The sequence below is a fragment of the Vulpes lagopus genome, chromosome 2 (assembly GCF_018345385.1).
Source record: "Vulpes lagopus strain Blue_001 chromosome 2, ASM1834538v1, whole genome shotgun sequence".
NCBI classification, from domain to species: domain Eukaryota; kingdom Metazoa; phylum Chordata; class Mammalia; order Carnivora; family Canidae; genus Vulpes; species Vulpes lagopus.
The window spans coordinates 144510926-144534176 of NC_054825.1; the positions used below are offsets into that span (position 1 = coordinate 144510926).

At 41.4% G+C, this 23251-nt stretch overlaps 1 long non-coding RNA gene across 1 annotated transcript in view; it reads left to right on the plus strand.

Annotated features, from left to right (window-relative positions):
• The window catches only part of LOC121485082, a 30749-nt gene extending 7827 nt beyond the window's left edge, over positions 1 to 22922 (plus strand). The window contains exons 2-3 of the long non-coding RNA XR_005986195.1: positions 18556 to 18674; positions 22624 to 22922. This is a non-coding gene — a long non-coding RNA (uncharacterized LOC121485082). The remainder of the gene's footprint in view (positions 1 to 18555; positions 18675 to 22623) is intronic.
• The last annotated feature ends 329 nt before the right edge of the window (positions 22923 to 23251 follow it).

The window sequence follows — 23251 nt, forward strand, 5'->3', positions numbered from 1 at the left end:
ACCCTGCTCTAGCTACCACCAAAGCTCTCTTGACTTGTCAAGGTTTGGGCAACCACTACGCCATGTCCTGTTCTCAGACCCCACACGTAGGGCCATACCCCTAGGCTGGCCCAAGGCCAAGAGGGTGAATTTCTCTCTGTCCCAGTGAAGTATCTATAACCAGAGTTCTGCAGAAAAAGCCCTTTGTGATCATAGTGGAGCCTACCTTTCTTTCCCAAGCTCATCACACCCCTACCACCTATTCCCCACCAGCCACATGCAGGTTCCTGACTGTGTCCTCTGGGCCACTCCTCATGTGTTCTTACATGCCCCCTTCTTTTTGTTCAGAATCAGAATGCCTTTTTCCCCTTCTCCCATTGGTAAGGGGAGGAAGGCATTCTGATGGGTCAGTTCCTTGTAATGAATTGAATTCTGCTCCCTTAACCCTCCAAAAGTCACATATTGAAGTCTTATCCACTAGCACCCCAGAAAGTGACTTTATTTGGAAATAAGGTCATTGCCATTACAATTGGTTAAAATGGGGTCACTCTGGAGCAATGTGGGCCCCTAGCCCAATATGACTGGTGTCCTTATAAAAGGGTGAAATTTAGACATAAATGCTCACAAGGAGAGCACCCTTGAAGACCAGGTGGAGATCACGGCAATGGAGGTCATGGCAATGGAGGTCCCAGGGCTATGCAAGATCACCTGCAAACCAGCAGAAGCTGGAGAGGCTGGGGAACTGGTTCTCCCTCCCAGCTTTCAGAGGGAACCCCCCCACCACTGACATTTTCAGATTTCTGGCCTCCAGCACTAAAATGTCTATTGTTTAAGTGACCCAGTATATCATACTTTGCATGCAGGCCTAGGAAGCAAATGTGCTGTGTTTTGTGTGGGTCGAACCTAGGAGAATGACACTACCAGCTAGAAATGCCTGGACACAATTACCACGGCCCCAGTGAATATCCCACAGACCTCTCTTCTTTCCAAATCGTCGTTACAACTGGACTGACCCTCATAGTTCTTATGATGACCGCAGAAGGCCTTTCAACAAGAATGATCAGCAAACTTTAGGGGGAAAAATAAAGGTTTATTACTTACAAGACCTGGAAACTACACAGCACACTTGGGGCCCCTGCAAGGTTTGTAGGTAGAGAGACACAGTGCCCTTGGGCCTGGGTTCTGCTGCTATCAAGGTTGAGGTGAGGACCTAGGGTTTTGTGGGCTCACTATTGATGAATTCAAAATGTAAGAGCAGGAATTTAAAGCAAGGGAGGAGAAAAGACAAGTGGCCCAAGTGGCCACTCATTGAAATCAACCGAGATCTTTAAGACAAAGGGGACTCTGTGAGGAAAGGTGGCCTGGCTCTTTAATCGAGATGATGTGGCCGGCAAAGTGTTTGTTCAAGAGAGCTATTCAAGATAGTGATTCCAGCCTTTGAAATGGATGCCCTCAGCCATCAAAGCCTAGGTCGGGCCCTTGCTACACAAGGAAAGAAACAGTCCATTTACACTACCCATCTCATTCATTTCTAAAGACTCAGTCAAGGGTCCTCTCTTCCTCTCAGGGTTACCTGTCCTCCTAAAGTACAGCGTATATTGCGAGGCTGTATTATGATAACTTTGTTTATGTCTCTGTTATCTGCAAGGGAAGCTGATACTTCAAGGGCTGAGCAGTCTGCTTCACTCTCATTTCTGCTCCCCTGTCATCTGTGTGCCTGGCTAATTGTAGGCACTCAATACATGTTCTGAAGGACAGGCTACGGGATGGCACATCCTCACTGGTATACACTGTCCAGAGGCCTGCCTCAGCTGCAGCCCTACCATTAGAAGGGAAATAACTGAATCTAAGCTCTAGGTCACCCAGGAGGGTATTTATGGAAACAGATGAACTGCACAGATGTGCTTGGAGAGCCCAGAGCCAATGCGAAGAGGAGCAGTAGCCTGAGCAGAAGTGTGGGCTTTCTGGGCAGAGCAGCATACCCAATACACTCTGCGAGGAGAGGGAAGGTGAGGGAGGCTCTCAGGACCCACTGCAAGAAAGGCAAGGGGGCCGCAGGGAGAGGACTCTGCCACTGGATGAAGGCACCAGGTCTTGGGGGTTGGAGGAAGACAGAGATCATGAAACCACCCACATTCTGCCATCTGAGCCTGTCCCAGCCCAGCCCTGTGGATTCCTGTCTGGGTCCAGGAGAAAGGCTGGGCTTCGGGGAACCCAGAAAAGTCTATTCCCGTAAATCTCACATGGGGCTGCAAACATCTCCATAACCACTGGGGCAGTATTAAGAAGAGCAGGTGAGCAGTATCTTGTCTTACCTTGCTGCAGACTTTGCGGGCATTTCAAAGTTAACTGCAGGGAGAATTGGCAGCATGTGGCTGTGCAGCAGGGTGGGTGGGTGTGTAGGCTCGCTTATGCACACGCATGTTCTCCCCAGGACATCCCCTCCAATCCTGGGAGTTAAGGCTCTGTGTCACCTGCTGGGGCTAAGAGTGAGCTGAAGGGACATTGGAATTCAACATAATTACAGTTAATGGCAGCTCCAGGGGTAGGGGGCACGAAGCAGGGCCAGGAAGCCGTTTGTACTACCTAGGCTAAACCCAAATAGTATGCTTCTCCCTCTTCAAGTTCTGTTTCCTTAGCAAGGCCTGGAAAAAAGGAAGAATAAAGAATTTTGCAGCCTGAAACATTCCCCAAAAAGAGCCATGAAACCCCGGCTTAGCTTCTGATTTACAGTCTCTGACCTTATTAATGTGTTAGATTGAGCAGCATATTATTAATTATTAATGTGTTATTATTAATGTGTTAGATTGAGGATCTACACTCTGTGATTTGATCTAAATGGAACAGAGACAGTGATACAACTACTCAGAGGCAGAATGGACACCATCTGGGAGGGGGACAGATGACAAATATCAGCTCTGAACAGGCGAATGAGGTGTGTGTGTGTGGGGGGGTGTGCATGCTTATACATGTACGTGGTGTGCAAAGAGCCATTACTGATGAGACATCAAGCTACACCATCACCACTAATCTGAAAGCCTGAAATTCTGGCTATTTAAAGATGGTAAATGACACCAATTCCTTCAGATTTTCAAAGTGCCAGAGGCCTGGGTGACTGGTGATAATGAAGAAACTCTACCCTGAGGCATTGCAAGATGCCTCCATGAACCAATCCAGCCAATATGATTCCTGCTGTACATTACCAACACCTGGGGAATTTGCTCTTTTTAATACAAAGGTTGGATCCCAGCAGACCGATCAAATCATCATTTCTGGGATAGGACCAAATCTCTGGTACTTCCTTAAAGCTCTCCAAGGTGATTCTACTAAGCCATGGTTAAGAATGTTCTGGCTTGGGGATCCCTGGGTGGCTCAGCAGTTTAGCATTTGCCTTCAGCCCAGAGCGTGATCCTGGGGTCCTGGGATCTAGTCCCACATCAGGCTCCTGCATGGTGCCTGCTTCTCCCTCTGCCTGTGTCTCTGCCTCTCTCTGTCTCTCATGAATAAATAAATAAAATCTTAAAAAAAAAAAAAAGAATGTTCTGGCTTAATATTTTCATCATCAAAAAAAGTAAGTACTATTACTGTTAATTTTTTAAGCTGTTTGAAAAGAATAAGAAAATGTTATATCAGAACAGGGACTGTAATTTTTTAAAAGATTTTATTATTTATTTATTTATTTATTTATTTATTTATTTATTTATTCATGAGAGACAGAGAGATAGGCAGAGACATAGGCAGAGAGAGAAGTAGGCTCCCCAAGGGGAGCCCGATGCGGGACTCAATCCCAGGACCTCAGGATCATGCCCTGAGCTGAAGGCAGATGCTCAACCACTGAGCCACCCAGCCACCCCCAGGGAGTGTAATTTTGTCATTGAGACCATGGACCCTGGAGTCAGATCGTTCTGCTGGAGTTTAACCTGGAGCTCTGCCACTCACTACCTGTGTGCATTGTTCAGTACCTCTGCGCCTTATATTCTTCTTTAATATTCATTTTCTATCAACTCAAGTTTTTCTCAGGTCAGGCTTGTAGTTGAGACTGATTATGGAGTCTATGCATCAAAATAGCCTTTCATACACTGTCCTGCCTTTGCAGGGTGGGAGGCAGAAACTAGAAATATTAATTGGACAATCAGCAAATTGTAGCTTTAATGTCTTATCAGAGTAGAAGAAAAATCTAAACTATTGAGTGGATGCCATTGTAAGTACCAACAACAAAGACATTAAAAATAGTAATGTAGAAAATAGTCTCAGGATTAAAATAGAACCTTCATTTGAGGATACTTGAGGTGGAGCAAACAAGATGGAGTAGAAGATATGAAGAGACTTCTTACAGGATTATGTCTTTAAAGGCTAAAGGAAATTATCTTGGTCCCTGGTTATAGCCCGAAGGGCAGGTTTGTCTGTGTCCAATAAAAATGTCTTCTGGAAAAAAAACAACACCAAAACCCAGAGAGAAACTTTTAAATGAGACATCTTGTTTCCAAACTGCTGGAAGCCCCAAAACCCCTCCCAAACTGAAAAGGTTGCTTTTCTCATTACACATTTTACAACTTCATATACACATTTATTCTATATTTATTTTGTTATAGGGAAGCTTTGTTTATTCACTCATATGGGGAAGCAGGCTCAAATTAGACTTCTGAATATCCAACTCATTGGACTTAGAAATTTTCTCTTATTTGGTGGGATGGGGATGTTCCATGAGAAACTGGTTCTCTTACTTCTAGGCTTCTTTCCAAAATCAGGGAATAGGAATGAAATGACTTCTTCCACTCTAGGTGTGGAAATGTCTTACGGTGGGGGCTGCCTTCTGTGTCTCTGCTAGGTTTCTATACTGGGTCAAAGACATCGCCACATCCCTCCAGAAGGGAATAGCATCCCTGCTGGTGGCATCTGACTGGGTACCCAGCAGGTTCCTGAGTCCTATTAATTCTTGCATTCCACTTTTGTCCTTCAACGTTCAATTTCCTTCTTTTTGAAATATATCTTTTTGTCAGCTAAGATCTAGAAGAGGTCAATTCTCCCAGTTTTTGAAAGCATCGATCAAAAAATTAGTTAAGTTGGATGTAGGCTTCTGGATTACAGTTCTGAGTGAGTTGAACATGCTATGTGAGCATCTCTTAGCACAATCAAGTTGACACATTAAACCAACCATCATACCACCCTAGCAAAAGATGGATATTTATTCTCTAGAAAGGACAGAAAGGAGGTAGGCTGGACTCAAAGAGCACAGACTGGGTTAAGAGTGAATGTACCACACTGAAACCAGGGTAAATAAATGAATGTGTAAATACTGAACACGGAGACCCTACTTTTAAGCTCTGTTTACCAACTTGGCTTCCAGAATGGTTATGACCAAACTTTTTCTCTCTAGGTAGAATGATAATGGAAGGGTCATTTCCAAGGAATCTGACCAGATATAGAGGAAAAATGTAAACATAGTGATATTAAGGTTTCCCCCAACAGACAGGCCAGCCACATCACCCTTCAATGAAACTCATTCAGGTCTTCCAATTGGCCTCTTACTGATGTGTCTGCTCAGTTAAACATGAGCAGACACCTAAAAATCAGCAGAGGACTGAAGAATGTCTTTAATATACAAGATAAAGATCAAACAAATAAGGCACTAACAAAGAAAACAACTTGGAGGAAAAATAAACTACAAAAACGAAAAGAAAGCTTCAAAATAAAACAATTTTTAAAATCCTCAGAGAGATAAGCCATGGTTCTGAATCCCAGAAACAAGTTAAGAATACTGTTTAAAACAGAACATTCAGACAACATAAAAGATCCTTTACAAATTAAAAACATGAGAGCAAAACTGAAGCACTCAATAGGAAATGTTACAGGTTCAAGTGAAGCAATCTCCCAAAAAGTAGAGCATAAAGCAAAGAAAATAGGAGAAAAACATATAAAATATCACAAAATATCATATAAATTTATACTCCTTTTTTTTAAGAGAGAGAGATTGCAAGAAGTGAGAGGCAGAGAGAGGAGAAAGAGAAAATTTTAAGCAGGCTTTATGTTCAGCATGAAGCCTGATGGGGGGCTTGATCTCAAACCTAAGATCACGACCTGAGCTGAAATCAAGAGTTCGACACATAACCAACTGAGCCACCCAGGAGTCCCTAAATTTATATTTATATATAAATATTTTGAATGGAAAACATGAAAGCTTAAATTTTATCATAAAACATTGTACCAAATAGTCTAGGAAGGCCAACATCTGAATAATGGGAGTTTCAGAGGGACCTGGCTGGCTCGGTTGGTAGAACATGTGTCTCTTGATCTTGGCATTGTGAGTTTGAACCCCACATTGGGCATAGAGATTACTTAAAAGAAAAGAAGAGGAAAATAAGAAAACATGAGTAATGGGAGTTTTAAAAGAATAGAGAAAATGAATGAGAAAAAAAATCAAAGAAATAATTAATGGAAATTTCCTAGACTCAAATACATGAGTTTCTAGCTTGAAAGGCTCATTATATGCACATAAAAATGGATGCACACCAAGGTGTATCACTGAACTATCAAAACTATGGAGAGAACAGAAACTCATTAAATACTTTCAGAGTGTTTCAAGTCACATACATTCAAAACCCATAATAATGCAAACACTGAAGATTGATCTAAACAAAAATATACTATTACTGTATTAAAAGGATGAGTATCTGGGAAATAAACAAGTATATGGTGGAAAAGGAAAACAATTCCTATCTTCCAATGTGGAAGGAATTATTTCATTATCCTCTGGCCTCTATTGATGTTGAGAATTTTACTGACACTATAGTTGCTCCTTCGTAGGTCATCTCTATTCTCTGGCTACTTTTAGGTTTTACTCCTTGTCTTTGGTGTCCTGTAGTGTCTCTGGGATTTCTAACAATCCCAGTGAAGATTTGATGGCTTCTTCTGGGATCCTTTAGGAATCAATGTACAGTACTATGATTGTCTGTGGGGCTAGTTAATATCCCTGAACACAAAAATTATATCCATAAAGATAAACCACTGGAGACATAGAAGAGTCTTTGGCTGAAATGCAAATATGTAACTTTCTGAAAGGAGACTATGGGTTTTGCCCAGGAAAAATATCTAGAGAATGATTGCCGAGTAGAACATGAGCTATTGCCCGGAGATAAAAGATGAGATAAATATGCCCTAGATTTTCCAGAAAAATAAAACCAGTTGGGCCCAGGGAATTCTTCCAGGAATTATTAAGAAGCAGCTGAATGAGCTCTGTAACCCCTATTATCACCTCAACCTCTGCCCCATACTCCCTTCCATGTCCAGTCTCCAGGTTAGGGAGACAATCCTTCCTATAATTTGGGTGTTGCTGGGGAAGGATGAGTATTGTGACTTTTCCCTCTTCTTTCCTTGGGAGAGAAAAGGGATGTGGCTGTTTTTCCAAATCTCACTAATGTGAAATGGGATCCAAACATTATTCTCAAAGATTCAGAGCATCTTATCAACAGTTTATTCCTTAGTTTGCTTTTGTTTATACAGTGGGCTTGCTGATCTGTGCCCTATTCCTATATGTGCAGGGGGAAAATAAATGGAAAGAGATGACAGGGCAGAGAGAATGCAGATCTGTACTCTCACTACTTGGTGGGGCAAAGCTGTGTAAGTTGCCTATGAGTCCACATGTAGCCAGGCTTGAGCTGACTTGCTAATACCCCACCCAAGAGGGTAACCAATCAATCAAGGACTGTAGCAGCAGGAGGCTTTGGGGTGTTTCACTGTGGACCAAAGCAGGGGGCAGATGTAAAGGCCAAGTCTGAATGGATATCCCAGGTCAGGAGATGGGTCTAGACTCCCATATAAAAACAGGGCCCTTGAACAGCTATACCTTTAGTAACCAGCATGGTAGACAACCTCAGTTCAGAGAGATATGAATGTGAATGTGTTCAATGTTTGTCCACTTGCTGCCTTCAACCATTCTTTTACTGAACCTCCCTTGGCTATTCTTTAGTGACATCTTATGTAGATTCTATTCTGGTAACTTGCACATATAGAAAAGTACATCACCAGACAGCTAGTATTTAGACATGTGCCACAGAAAGGGGAATGCTATCTGAGAGGAGACTACAGTGGTACCAGTTAGGTAAACATTCCTTCTTTTCTTCATCCATCTTCCCTACCCCTGCTATGCAAGAACTAAAACTAGAGGAAAAAGAGAGAAGAAAGAGTGAATGTGTAGACTATGCCGTTTCCCCACTCCAAAACCCCCAGGCAGAAGCTTCACTGGTGGCATGGGGCATGAACACAAGAATTCAACTGGATATGCAATTGAATTGGATGGGACTTTTTGGTTGTAGAAATAGGCTTGGGGATGAGCTTCCAGGAACAACACGCACAATCATACCACAGAAACGACTTGCTGAGGAAATGCCATCTTCGGCCTACACATTGGGAACTTGACTGCATTAGACCTATTGCAATTGTTAATGCCTCCCCAAAGCCAGATTCCACAGCCAACACCCAAGCCAATAGAACCAAAGCACTGAAGAGAGCTTATCACTGTTGTTGGTCTTGCAGGAATTAAAATCTTGCATAGATGCATCTGATTAGTTGAGTCTGGGTCACATGATTTTATTCTTGGTGAAAAGAAGGTGGGAATTTGAGTTCTGAGTTCTGTAATGGAGAGGAAGAACATATAACATGGAAATTCTCTATATTCAGAAAAGCTTTTTCAGAATAGAAGTCACTGCAAATGTAACACATGTCCACCATAGCTAATACTGTTTAAAATATAATTGATTAACCACTCACGCCTATTAGAATGGCTACTATGAAAAAAATTTTTTAAAGTATTGGCAAAGATATGGAAAAACTAACACTTGTGCATTGTTGGTGGGAATAAAAAAAAAAAAGTATAGCTACTATGAGAAACAGTATGGCAGTTCTTCTAAATGGAAACAGAATTACCATATGTTTCAGCAACTCTACTTCAAACTATACATGCAAAAGAGTTGAAAGGAGGGACTCAAGGAGATACTTGCACATCAGTGTTTCCAGAAACATTATTCACCAAAGCCAAAAAGTAGAAACAGCCCAAATGTCCACCAATAGATAAATGAAGAAATAAAATGTGTTATGTACACAAAATGGAATATTTTATAGAATATTTATTTTATTCTATACAAAATAGAATATTCTATAGAATAAACTAGCTTCAAAAAGAAATGAAATTCTGCTACATGCTACCATGGAAATAAAGAATGACTTCTCTTGTGTCTTTGGTGTGAGACCTCTCATTCAGCAACAGGTAGGCTATACCAATATTATGTGTGAGAACTGAGTGTTCAGACTTCATTGCCTAAGAAGCAAGGTAATACAATGATACTCTTGCAGTCAGTGGTCAGTGCCCCATATATATTGAAAAACTGGTCCACTTAACCCTCATCTCTCATCAAGTGTCCCCGTTTGGATGGAAGTCTGCAACTCTAAAAGTCCTTGAGCAATGAGAAAAAAGATTTAAAATCGAGAATAGCAGAATGTGCATGTATTAACCGCAAAAATAACAAAAGCTAGTTTTCTTTTGCAAATGGTTTGCCGACTTTTCTCAAGCTTTAAAGAAAAACCAATTATTAACAAATGCATAAATCAAGGAGAGAGCAACCAAATAATAATTAGCCCAGGAAGCTGGAGCCAAATATTCCCTGATCTCCGATTGGCCTTGAGCAAATCACTTAAGCTCTCTACTCTACAGCTTCCCTGACTCTGGGAGGATAATCAGAGCTTCTCCACAGAGGGGTTGGGAAATTCTCTGAATTCACTGTTGTCAAGTAAATCCATGGCATGCAGATACCCAGGGAAGCCATTTTGTTCCTTTCAAATTTATAGAAATTCTATAAAACAGTATATTGAGCAAGAATCATCAAGTGTTCGTTTGGGGAACATAAAGTGCTCCAAATAAAATAGAAACTTTATGTATAACTGGAGTTTTCTTTGTTATGGCTTTAAGAAGTCAAAACACATTGGTTGCCAGTTGCAATCCAATTTCACATTGTCCCTTGCCTCTTGTTGTCCTGGTGACTTGCTGTATCAAATGCTGAGGAGAGGAAGTAGTTGAGCAAAGGGGCAAGAGGGCCAGTCTTTTCCTGTCTTGCTAGAGCTCTTGTTTTGTTTCCTGATCTTGCTCATCCTTGTGCAATTAAGTTGCAATGCTGAATCCAAATATATGCTCCTTGAGAACCTCTCATGTGCATGATTTATAAAGATTGCTCTGGAGTTGAAGCAAGCTATCTGGACTCTTTAGATACCTTACAATAAAAGGAAAATAATAAATTTATCAGAAGGACTTTTAGGCTTAAATACTTTTTCAAGGATCCAAAGCTAATTAAGAGGACAATATACAAAAGAAGATGACCTTTTCCATGTAAGCTAAAAATACACCATCATTAATGATTGTGTAATTAATGATTGTGTTGTAGGCAAGAAAAGACAGTGAGCAGTTCTAGTTAAGGTCAGCATTTCACTTAAGATCATGGAATGGGAGACGGTGTAGTTCATGTTTTAAGTAGTTAAAATATTTTTACAAAGACATTCTTTAAAAACAAACATGAACATTAAAAATAAATGAATATGCTCTAAAGCAATAAGCTTTCACTTAGACTTTGGAGTCATATTACAGATTTATCTTGCCTATGGCAGCTAAAGATAATTTGAAAATATTTGTCAGAGAGAAAGAATTATAGTGCTGACTACATCTAACTTACTACATCCCCTCTCTCTAGTAGTTAGGTGGCTTTTTATTATATTACCCTGTTTATGTTGATGACAAACCAAAACAAACTCAGCCTTTGTGGTGGTGGGGGGGCGGCGGGGAATGCTATTTTTCTTGAGCAAAATTATATTATAATGTGCTGACAAATTAAAAACAACTATTCTGAGTAGTGAATGCATAAGGAGACTCTAGACCAAAGGATTTGGAACAGTAATGACATAAAGGAAATATTCTGATCTCTTTTTCCTAAAAACTCAGCTAAAGTTCCAAGTAGTTTTCATTCAACAGTTCCAAATACCTTTCAACAATGTCACTCCAAAAATGAAATGAGGGAAAACAAAGAGACATCTGAATGCCCAGTCTGACTCCATTAGAAACGCATGGGTAATTTGTGTGATTAACAAGTCCTTGTTCATTAAGCCCAAGTGCTTCTGGCCCTGCCTGATGGTCGAGGTGTGAACTCTGTTCCAGGAGCTGCAGTGGTAAAACTCCTCTACTACAGTGTCAAGAGCATGGGGTTCAGTGTCTGACGGCCTGGGTTCAAATCTTAGCTCTGCCACCCAGCAGCTCTGTAACTTGAGACAAGTTCCTTAATGTCCCTGAACCTCAATTTCTTCTGTAAATGAGGGAAAGTAACAGTTACTGTCTCCTAGGATGAAACAAGATGATGCATCTGAAGCATACAGAGCAGTCCCAACACATAATAAGCATTCAATGAATTTTAACTATCTTCTGATTTTTGCTACAAGCTTGGATGGTTTAGCAACATTAAGTGTGTAACTCAACTCATTATTTAAAGATTATTTAGGCAGAGGGATGCCCTTATTTATAAGCAAATGAAAAATTTAGTAGAATTTAAGGATTTCTTTTAGGTGCCCAGACGACTTTCTTATATAAATTAGAATCACAGGGAACCCCAAAATTCCAAAAGAAGAAGAAACCATGATGTGATCCTTAGCCCTGGCAAAGAAGTTTCACAGAGGGAGAGAACATGGGAGGGTCCATAGTGCATCAGTCCTCGAATCAGAAAGTACATGGATTTGGTTCCTTTCTTGGTCACTATGGTGGGTTGCATGCTGGCCCCCCAAAACATATGCCTAATTCTTAAGCCTCAGTACTCATGGATGTGAGCTTACTTGGAAATAAGGTCTTTGCAGATGTAATTAAATTAAGGCTCTTGAGATGAGATCATCGTATAGGTAATGGTAGGCCCTAAATTCAATGATGAGTATCCTTATGAAAGAAAAGGAGAAGACAGACACACCCAGAGGGGAAGCCCACAGGAAGATGGAGGCAGAGATTGGAGTGATGTGTCTATAAAGGAGTGCCAAGAAATGTGACCGGCCACCAGGCACTAGGAGACAGGCATGGACACAGAATGGGTTTTCTTTCAGAGCCTCAAGAATGAATCAACTCTATTAACCTTGATTTTGGACTTCTGGTCTCCATCAAGAGTGCAAGAATAAATTCCTGTTGTTTTAACTCATTCTTTTATAGGAATTTATTACAGCAGACCAATATAGTCAGGAAGTTGGAGAGTTAGTGCACCCATCTGAGGACTAATGACATCAAGTATATAGAGGCACCAGGACATCACAGGTGCTCCACAAATGTTAGTTGAAAACATTCTCTCTCTTTATCTTCACAACAAGCCAGTTTTGTTTTGTAAGTTAAGTATTATCTTCATTTTCTGCTGAGGAAACCGGTTCTTTTAAAAGTTGACCAAACAGCCCCAGGCTAGGTGAGTAAATGGCAAGTTTTCTGGCTCCAATGCTTACACCTTCTCAAACACACCAGTTTGTCCTCTTTCTTGCTTACATAATTTTGTCATAATTCTCTGTTACTTACTGCACATGTCACCGTGAGTGAACTGCCGTGTATACTGTGTATCCATAAAATAAAATATCATCTGAGGAGGTAAGAGAGGAGACCGTAAAAGTGGAGTGTAAGAAGGAAGTCTAAAGAAAGTATACAAAATCAAAAAGGCAGATCACTTATTAAGAAGTTTACTAAGTTAAAGTGTTTTGTTCTAAGTTATAAATCCTTTGGGCTCATTAAGCATCCCTGTAATAGTGTTGAACTGTTCGATGTAGTTAAGTAGCCGGAGATTGAGTTAGAATTACTATGCTAAGGTAGCTAGTAAGTGCATTCAAATAAGTTAATTATACCTAAAAAAGCTCTTCATCTATCTACTGCCCATGGTTGTTTTGAGATTTACTACGCTATCAAAAGTGGGACTCAAGCAACCTAATGAAATCCACTATTTATGCCTGTAATCACAGCAGTGGTATTTCAAGGCCATCTCATTAGTGGAAATATTTGCAGTCAACCTATTTGGGATGCCCTTGGAAGAGAAATGCACCAAGCATATCAAAAGGGCATAATTCTCTTTCAGAACAGGGCTTTATTTATCAATATATTGGAGTAAGTACCAACACTAGATTACTGTAACTGCTTCATTTTCCACCACCACTCCCCACCCCACCTCATCCCCCACCCCGCCACCCCACTGAAAACCACAGAGATGTCAGGTCATTTAAGAATCTCCTGAGTTCAGAGTGAAATAACGCAAACTTGTAAATTGTGCTTTGTGTTGTGAGAGAATAAACAATACAGGGAAAATGAGAAACAAAGATTATTGTCTCTCCTTTTCTAATTGGTAGCTTTCAATTAGTTAATACAGTTACCATCCACAAAACTGTTTAGCTGTATTACCGAATTTTGACTTAAGAAATGAGGATTTATAAAGTACTTGCCCCTAGGGATGTCCCAGGACTTCTGGAGGTAATGCTCAGAGGCTGTTTCCTGGGACTGTGATCATGAGAGGGAATTCAGATGAAGGTTCTGATAAACACTACATCTTTTGTTTATCCTGTGACTAAACCCTCTTTTCCTGCGACACGACCCCTACCCACTAAACCCTCTTTTCCTGCGACATAATCCACTAACAAGTTCAGCATCTCCCATGCCCAAGACTGGCTGGCTGGCTCACCTCATCGGAACACTGAGACTTGGTCTTCATTCTAGTGTCCTGGTTGAGAGCATGGGCTTCAGTTCTCTCTTCCACTGTTTACTTCCAGGAAACAGCCAGTCATTCTTTAGGTCATCATTTCTTCATCTGTGAAATGGGAGAATAATGGCAACTGCCTCTCAGAGCTGTTAAAGGAAAGCCACATAAACCACTTAGAACTCTGGCTGGCACACAACATTCGTTCCCCTCGTGGCCAACATCAGCCATAGAGGTGGTGTGCTGGGCACCAGTATCCAGGGATGGATGTGACACCCTCCCTGGGGATCTCACAGTCCAGCTGAGGGGCAGAGATGAGAGTAACTCACTACAACACTCTGACTGAGACCTACAAATGTAAAGCACATAGAAGGCCCTGTCTAATTTGCTGTGTGTTCTGCTGGGAGTCCTGAAATGCCCCAGAACTTCACAGGATAGCGAGAACTCTGGCAGGCTCTCGAAAGATACATGAAACTTCCCCTTCAGTTGAATGATCTAACATCACACACATCCAGTAATTTAGTATTGTTATCAGTGACACTACATAGCATAATTCTGCTACACGGAAGAGCCGGGGCATGCTCACCTTACCCCCTCTAGTGCTGTGCTGCTCATGTGTAGGCATAGGAGATTAAATATTATAGCTTTATTCTGTCTACGTGTATGTGACAAGTGCCACATTGTTGTTGTTTTTTTTTTTCACATTGTTTTTCTCAGCCCAGGTCAGCTGACAAACTGTCCCAAAGGTTTTGAGTTGTCAATCAATTCACATCAGATTAGCACTTTGAGAGCTGTCATGGCTTTCCTTCGGGAAGGGTCACAGAGAATTCCCTTTTGGCTTGAGAAAATGTTAGCATAGGTATAATATTACCAAAGTGCATCTCTAAAAACTGAGAGAGTTTCCCTCTTTGCTTTGGTTACTGGGAAGCCGGGAGACAAACTGACTGACAATAGTAACCATATAGAGCCATGTGCTACTCTTTTCTCATGTTTCAAATTTTTAACTGTATCTGACATCTTTGTGATTTATTTAATTTAGATGGCATGCACTTTTGAAGCAAGTTCAGATCCTCTCTGGATGAAAAGAAAAAGAATATATTTTTAGAATTCTCAAATTATGCCTAAGTAATAGAGTGGTACCCTCAAAGAGTTAACCCCCTTCCAAAGGGCTTTGTTTACTCCCAGATAGATTACTCATTGGCAGATGAAGCATGAAGTTCCCAACTGTCAAACACCAGAGGGATATGTTTCTGCAGGGGGAAAAAAAAGAGCACCTTAGTAAAACTTTCTCTTGAAAGAAAAAAAGAGCATTCAGATGTATTTTCTAGAGCAAACTGCCCATCTAGTGCTAAACTAGCTAAGGACATATTTGAAGGATGGTGGCTGTGAGAGGCCAACGGAAATTCTGAAATCAGTGAGCTGGAGCAGCTCCACCAGCCGGTCCAACTGGACAGCCACCAGGACCACTTCTAACAGAGGCTCACAGAAGACAAACTGTGACAGTGGAAAGAACTGGCGAATTAGGAGAGATGTACATGCACATGTGCATGTGTGCACGTGCACACACTCAACACAAACCAATAACCCCATAGTGTTTGTACAAGAAGGCTACTTTTAGGAGTGTTTTTCATTTTTTAGAGAGAGAGAGAGAGAGCAGTGGGGAGGGGTAGTGGGAGAGAAAGAATCTCTTATAGGCTCCACCCTCAGCATGGAGCTGGACCTGGGGATGAATCTCATGACCCTGAGATCATGACCTGAGTTGAAATCAAGAGTCGGGTGCTTCAATGACTGAGCCACCCAGGTGCTTCATGAATATTTTTTAAATGGACAGTTTACTCCAGAATTACTACTGGGATAAACATGAAATTCTAGTTGATTCCTGTGATCAGGGAAAGTTATTTATATCATGACTCACCAAAATGAGGAGGCCATGAGGGGAGAGAGATTTATGTAGATCTATCCAGACACAGGTTACATACCACTTCTATAGCTCTTTTCACACACATCCCATGCACGTAACTGTACTTCTGCTAGTATGTTACGTATATTAACTCCTTTGGCCCTCCTAAGAAACAGGTTCTAGGTTTTTTCACTTCTGCTGTCAGGAGCTAGAGAAGCTAACTAACTTACTCAGTATACACAAGTGTCAATGGTAGCTGGGCTTCCATCCCAGCTCTGGGTAACTCCTTTGTAGATTATGCAATGTCTATGCAGCTATATGAGTCAGGGAGCAGTAGGTAGAAGGAAGACCTAGGAAGCCAACGAGGAAAGCATGCTTTGCTGGCACAAAAGAGATCAATCCTACACCATCTTCCCCTATTACTAAAACTACTTGTAGCCTTGATGAAAATGTCATATGATCTAGGTCGGATGCTAGCCTGGAAAGATGTCTTTGTCTGCTTACTTAGAAAATGGTAGGTTTCAACAGAGACAATTTTAATGCCTGTGCACTGAGGGGTCCTATTCTTGACTTGCACGAGTTACAGGCCACACCTGCAGGATACCACATCAGGATGAAAAGCTAACAATTCACTCAGGAACAGGAATTTAGCTTCATGATCAAAACTTCTGAGTTTTGGAAACATCTGGATGTCTGATATTGACAGACACAGCCTCAGCCACACTTGCTATTTTGCTTGGTACATGCCCCTGCATGAATCATACCAGAGCTAAAAACAGGGAGCAATAGAAGACAAAGCAACACAAGCCTGAGTAAAGCCAAAGTCTTTCCACCATCAATTACAACAGGGGTGGAGCTCTGTGGGCTTCAGCTGGGACCCACAGTTTGGGGCTGAGACCAAAGGGATGGTGGAAGCCAGAGGTGCCACTAAAAGAGATGATCAGAGAGGGGAGATGAATGCTATCCCAAAGGAGCAGATGTGGGAGGAGAGTGCAGAATTCAGAGCCAAGAAACAGATAAGAAGCAAAAGCAGGCTGGAATGTAAGGTGGGAGGGCTGGATCCTGAGAACTCTCTCTGAAGGCCTGCTCTGGCTGGACATGGCTGGGGAAGGCACTGTCTGTGACTTAGTGAGGTGCTGCATGGTGAATTTCATTCATTCAGGTTGAGGGGCAAAGAGGCTTAAGCACATATGTTACTCATACTATAAAATGTTCTTGCTAAAAAGTGATATCAGTAACCAGCTTTCCTTCTGGCTTTTGCTTTTCAGTGGGAACAGGGAATGAACCAAATATGGTCCATATAACATGAACAAAGGGCTGCGAATAGGATTTTCTCTCATTTATAATTAATTACTTAAGATCAACAACAGTAACAGCAGCTAACATTTATGGGAACGTGTCAGGCATTATATGGACGATTTCATTCCATTCTTGCAATAACCCCAAGAGGTAGATGTTATCATCCCCATTTCACAGATGAAGAAACTGAGACTAGGAGAGGTTGAATAGCTTGCCCACCACCCACAGCCAGGGCCCTTTCTGAAAAAGAGAATTCTGCACTCTTAGGCAGTAGTGTCTCTGACACTGGCCACAGCAACCATTTTCTAGATATGTCTCCTGAAGCAAAGGAAACAAATCAAAAATAAATGCCTGGGACTATATCAAAATAAAAAGCTTCTTCACAGTGAAGGAAACAATCAATAAAACTAAAAGGCAACCTACTAAATGGGAGAAGATACTTGCAAATGACATAAAGGGTTAGTATCCAAAGTATATAAAGAACTTATACAACTCAACACCCAAAAACCAAGTAATCCAAATAAAAAATGAGCAGAAGACATAAAGAGACATCCAGATGGTTGACAGACACATGGAAAGATGCTCAACATCACTCATCATCAGGGACATGCAAATCAAAACCACAATGAGGTTATCACCTCATATCTGTCAGGACAGCTAAATCAAAAACACAAGAAACAACAAATGCTGATGAGGATGTGAAGAAAAAGGAACCTTTTGCACTATTGGTAGGAATGTGAGCTGGTGTAGCCACTGTGGAGAACAGCATGGAGGTTCCTTATAAAGTTAAATATAGAACTACCATATGATTCAGTAATCCCACTGCTGGATATTTACCCCCAAAATACAAAAACACTAATTCAAAGACATACATGTACCCCTATGTTTATACCAGCATTATTTTCAACAGCCAAATTATGGAAGCAGCCCAAATGTCCATTGATAAATGAATGGATAAAGATGTGGCATGTATATGTGTGTGTGTGTGTGTGTGTGTATGTGTGTGTATATACACACAATGGAATAGTACTCAGCCATAAAAAGAATGAAATTTTGTCATTTGCAACAACACAGATAGAGCTAGAGAATATCATGCTAATTGAAATGTCAATCAGAGAAAGACAAATACCATGTGATTTCATTCATAGGTGGAATTTAAGAAACAAAACAAATAAGCAAAGGGGAAGAGAGTGAAAGGGAGAGAAAGGGGCAAACCAAGAATCAGATTCTTAACTAGAGAGAACAAAATGGTGGTTACCAAAGGGGAGTAGGTGGGAAAATGGGTGAAATGGGTGATGGGGATGAAGGGGGGCACTTACTGTGATGAGTACTGGATGTTGTATGAAGTGTTGAATCACTATAATGTACACCTGACACTATATATTAAGTATACTGGAATTAAAATTTATTTAGAAAAAAAATCCCGTACTCTTAAATCACTGTGTTCATGATCTCTAGATTGTGATATCAAAGCCCTTTCAATTACAGTATCATATTTGGTCTTTTCAACAGCTCTGGAAGCAGGCCTGGTTTCCAACCTCAGCTTAGTTCCTGCCTAGCTGTGCTACCTTAGTTCTCTTAAACACTCTAAACTAAGCTTTTGCCATCTGGAAAGGGAGGATAATGATGGCATCCAACCACCCACAGGGCCGTTGTGAGGAACGGATGCACCAAGGGATGTGCAGCTGTGCCCAGCCCAGAGTGGAAGCTATGGAAATGCCCACTCTATTGATGGGCAGAGCAGGGACTTCCATGCCAAGTTACAGGTAAGCAGAGGGAAGCTCAGGGAGGTGAAGGGGCTCACTTAAGAAGACCCCATGTCGGGCAAGGGCAGAATAGGGAGCTAAACCCACATCATGTGGTGAGAAGTCCAGCATCCTTTCCCCTGAAGCTTCTTGGCCCCATGTTGTTCATGACACCACTTCATGGCAGTAAGTGTGGCTTGCTTTCCCAGGGGATCCTGGCAGCTGCTGTAACAAGCAACTCTGGTGCAGGTGCACTTTAGCTCAGTAAAGACATCTGGATGCCCTTCATGGCAGCTTTGAAAGGAAATTTTCCCTGTTCTGTTGGCACGACTGTACAACAGGTTTCGAAAACTGCAATTCAGAGCACTTCTGCTGCTGATCCCCCTAAACAGAGACATGTGTTTGGCATGTTGCCCGAGGACCCAGTGGTGTCTATTGAACTATAGGCTATGTTGTGGTTCAGATGATGAGGATTTAACTGATGATCCTCACCCCAAAGATATATGGGGGATACATTTCTATCCAGTGTAATGTTTTGGGGTAGGGAGAGGTTGTGGGAAGGAAACAACTCTCAGATACAGAAACGCAAGGCCCAATTTCTTCCAAAGAATTTATAATGAGCCGGTTTATGAGTCATCTGCATCTGAAAATGAGCACATTTCCTTCATGATGGAATCCCGTGGCACCAGCCTTAAACAAAATTGTGAAATAGGCACCGTTTGCTACTTATATCAACCTTTGCACTCTTGTTCTGCCCTCTAAAGCCCCTTTCCCTGTCCTCACTTACACAGCGGGGCCAGCCTCCCAGCCTACCTCTGGGACAGGATCCTCTTTTCCTATGCCTTATTCTCCATCCTAATGTAACTGCTTGCAACTCAGGGCCAGGAGGAAAGCAAACTGTGTGGGATTTGTTCACACTCAGTTGTTAGTAAGGAACGGCCTTCCCAAGGTACTCACAGCTGATGAACTGTTAACGTCACACGTGGTAAATTGTAGAAAAGTTTTCATCAGGCTCTGAACCAGTTTATCTTTGCAAGAATGAATCATGACATTGATTTCAAAATCCCAACCTCAATACATATTTAATCACCGACCCACTGGAAAAATATTTGACTATCCACAATATGACAGATGCTGTGCTGGGGATTAACTGGTGAGTGAGAAGGAATCCATGCTCATAGGACAGCAAAAGAACCTACAGCTTCCACTAGGGGCATAAACTCCTTACCTGGGCTACACTTGGTCTGCAGCTCTGGAAATGTCAGAGGAAAAGAAGGAAGGAGACAGGGAGGAGGAGAAGGAGGAGAAGGAGGAAGAGAAAGAGGATTCCAAGGCCAATAAGGCAAAGGCTTCAACTCCAGTTTGTCAGAAGCCTCTCCATTCCCACTGGTTTTATCCCCCATTACCTGCCTGTCCCCAGAGGACCTGGAGTTTACTGACTTGTTCTAGGAAGATAGTCTTATTATCTTATAATACATATCAGTACCAATATTATTTTATAATATTGAAAATGTTTGTTAAGATAGCAAATTTAGTGACAAAACTTGAAAATGCAAAATTGGGAAATGGGCTTCCTTAGAACAGAAAGTTAACAAAAAGGTAGCTATGTTTGGTCCATTTGTCCCATCTTTGATCCCTGCTAAAATACATAGGCTATAAATTAGGAGACCTAGATTCTAGCTCTCCCTCTGTGTTACTTATAAGCTGTTACCTCAGACAAGTTATTTCACCTCTCTGAGCCTGTTTCCTTAACTATAAAAGGACAGGATCGGATTTGATAATTTTTAAAGTCTCTTTTTGGTCAAATACTGTTCAAATGCTTTGATTCTTCCCTGATCTTACAGACTTCAGTGAGATTTTAATACAGGAATTTGGCAAAGTTAACTGGTTACATGAGTCAGGAAGCCATCTCAAAGAAACACAAAATAAAGGTTGTCAGAGAAAGCAGCAGACTTTCATTTCCTGGGTAAAATGCTTCCTTTAGAACCAAAGAACGTCCATGCATTAATTCCTGTGACAACGAAGGGAATTATAGAAGAGTAAATATCAATGAAAAGCTATAGTGGATGATACATAGGACACTTCTATAGGTAAAGATTTATAGGTGGTTGATGTTTTTTGGAACCAAAAGTGAAACTAAAGTTCAGAAGTATTTTAAAAGTTATCCTTTATGTTTCAGATCTCAGGATAGCCAAATAAAAATATGGCTTGCTTTATCAGGCTGCAATAGCAGCTCTCCAAGAGGACTATTCCCTTTTTGTGGCTTAGGACAGAGGTTCAGTCTCGGGTGCTGAGCATGGAAAGGAGGAATCAGTGTACCACTCTATGCCTTGCCAGAGGGTTGGCAAGGCTATGGCTAGGGAAAGAGACTTGGAAGTTTCTTCAAGTGAGTGGCTGTTTCGAGGGAAATAAGAATGATAAGCATGCTCAGTGAAGTTTACAGGTGACATGTCCCAACTGGTGAAACAACAGTACAAGATACCACAGCTGGTGAACTGGTTGTAAAGGGACCAATGCTTAACCCCCAGGTGTTGGCCGGCTCATTGTCCACTACCTCTCCACACACTGCCATCAGCGGCACCATGTATGGAGGAAAGAGAGTGAAAGGAATAATTAGTTTCCTTAAACACTAGTTACTAGGGATTGCAGAAGTTACTACCAGGGCAGGAAGGGTACTTTTGTCATGGCCAGGGGTCAACTGGTTGAGAGGACAGAACTGAGGAATCCCTAACCTGATTCTGAGATCAATAAGATGTGCCACTGATGTGGAGAGCAAAGGCAAAGGCAAAAAATTAAATTTCCTTACAACTTACAGCCCATTGAAAAGTCCTTGAAAAAAAATAAAAAATAAAAAAGAATAGTCCTTGAGACTATCCTCTAGGATCTCACTGCCTCAATATTAGTATTTTAGCTTAACATTAGCCCAACCTCCAGGATCCTGTAAGTCTCCTTTAACATATAAAAACTTTCTTGGAAACTTCCTTTATCTCTACCCACCAAGATATATGTTAGCAATCACTCTCTAAGCACATGGCGCTGATAGACATCTGAAGGGTCTCATGACTAAAGTTTTATTAGTAGTAAATGATATTTTCCCAACAATACCAGCCTCGTCAAGGTCCCGGAAATCTTGCTTCTGAATTCCTTAGGCACTTATGCTATTCCCTCATCCCTTTCCAATTTGAAAGTATATAATCAGCCACCCCTCAGACCCCAGAGCAGCTCTTTCTGCCCATGGGTTCTGTCCCCGTGCTTTAGTAAAACTACTCTTTTTTTTTTGCACCAAAGACACCTCAAGAATTCTTTCTTGACTTAACTCCCAAACCCCAACATTTTCACATCAGCTACTAGTTTAGGTCTCAATCAATTCCTAAGTGTCCCTGGGTCCCAGTTGATGGAAATCCCAACAGTCCAAGCTGCTAGAATGACATTAGCTATGACTATGAGGAAATTCAATTCTACATAGATAAATACTCACCCTCCCTTTCTTCCTACCTTCTTATTGCTGCCCATTCCCACCTCCCAAATCTCTCTGCCCTGACGAATAGATTGCCCCTATTTGTAGTAGAAACAAAGGAGGACTCTATCATATGACAAGAGGTCCACATCAGATTTTGCTACCTGACCCAGTTTGACCAGTTATGTCCCATCTGAGTCCTAGCTCTCATTGTGCTGTTGCATGTTCTGAGACAAATCAATCTTGGGAGCAGGGGGTGCTCAGGTTCCTCATCTACAAAATGGATTAGCTACCTCCAGATCCCTAACTACAAAATTTCCAGGATGTAGGCACATTTTTTTGATCTTACAAGCAGCCACAAGCTTCCAAAGACACTTGTCACTGTTTATTAGCTGTATATACAAGACAGTAAACAAAATGAAAGGTAAAGTTACATGCTTTTAAAATGTTAATTCTGTTCTTGCAATATATCCTAAACATTTCACTTTATTCTGCCCTCACTATCAATTACAGATGCGAGGACACGGGAAACATCGGAAGTCCTGGTCGATAACCAGAAAAGAACAAAATCGGCCACAGAGGGAAATCAATGCCGGGTTCACCAGCAATCAGCAGATGTAGCTGCTTCTACATTGACAAAACTGGAATGGAACCAAAACCAGGATGGGCCAGTTTTGCAACACAGAACAAACCATGGGCCAGCCATGGATATCAGAGGTTGCTATTTTGACCCTTCACCCATTTTTCTATCTATTCATCTTTCTATTCATTTTCTTCTTTCTTTGACAACCTAAAGTAGCTTATCTAAGTTATAAAGCAAGCTCCCAAAATGTTCAAACATGTCTCTGCTATTAAGGCAGGTTACTAAGGGATACAAGTAGCAGTGAAAAACATTGCAACACCAGACGTGATATTCTTTCTTTTTGGACAGTCCCACATTAGTCCACATTTGGAACGCCAGCCACACATAGTCAAAATCAAGATGAGGGAAATGCCCATAAAGAACCAGTTACAAGGAAAAATACTGATGAAAGTAGTCATGTGTGCATGGATAGATACTGATTCCCCTTTCCAGAGAAGAAGAAGAGAGAGAAAAAAAAACAGAAAGAGCCATTAAGTATCCTCCTAGTATATTCCTTAA